General features: G+C 39.7%; 1 long non-coding RNA gene across 1 annotated transcript in view; it reads left to right on the forward strand.

The window, feature by feature from the left end:
- The first annotated feature begins 240 nt into the window (after positions 1 to 240).
- Positions 241 to 524, forward strand: part of LOC119594785 — a 700-nt gene continuing 416 nt past the window's right edge. Inside the window, exon 1 of the long non-coding RNA XR_005230652.1 lies at positions 241 to 466. This is a non-coding gene — a long non-coding RNA (uncharacterized LOC119594785). The remainder of the gene's footprint in view (positions 467 to 524) is intronic.

Genomic DNA, 524 nt, shown 5'->3' on the forward strand with positions numbered 1-524 from the left:
GAGCTTTAATTATCAACCCTTTTGATATGCTAATCATTTCAAGGTTTTTTGGTAAGTGAGAGAGTTTAGTTTTCACATTAGTTTTTACAAAGAAAAAGAAACATTTTAGAATTTTTTCCCCAGTTCCCTTTTTTTGCAAACTGGGAGGTAAAAGTGAATAAATTCCCCTTTTTTATATGAACTTTCCCTTTTGGGAAAAGGATCATAATTACACGTAAAAACTCTTTCCCTCCACAGGAGTGGAAAATATTGACTACAACCGATACCCAAATGAAGAGTTCCAACGAAACTGGATAAGGAGCTACCTTTCCCACTACAAGAATGTATCACCAGAGAAAGTGGAAGAGAGTCAGATCAGCCAGTGGTATGTCTGGGTGAACAAGTTTGCCCTTGCGTCTCATGTCTTCTGGGGGGTATGGGCTCTGCTGCAAGCATGCCACTCCTCTATTGACTTTGACTTTTTCGGGTGAGTGCATTCCATTATCTTGATATATGTGTGCATGCCAGAGTGTAGGGGGTGATAG

Source organism: Penaeus monodon, chromosome 34, assembly GCF_015228065.2.
Source record: "Penaeus monodon isolate SGIC_2016 chromosome 34, NSTDA_Pmon_1, whole genome shotgun sequence".
Classification (NCBI taxonomy): domain Eukaryota; kingdom Metazoa; phylum Arthropoda; class Malacostraca; order Decapoda; family Penaeidae; genus Penaeus; species Penaeus monodon.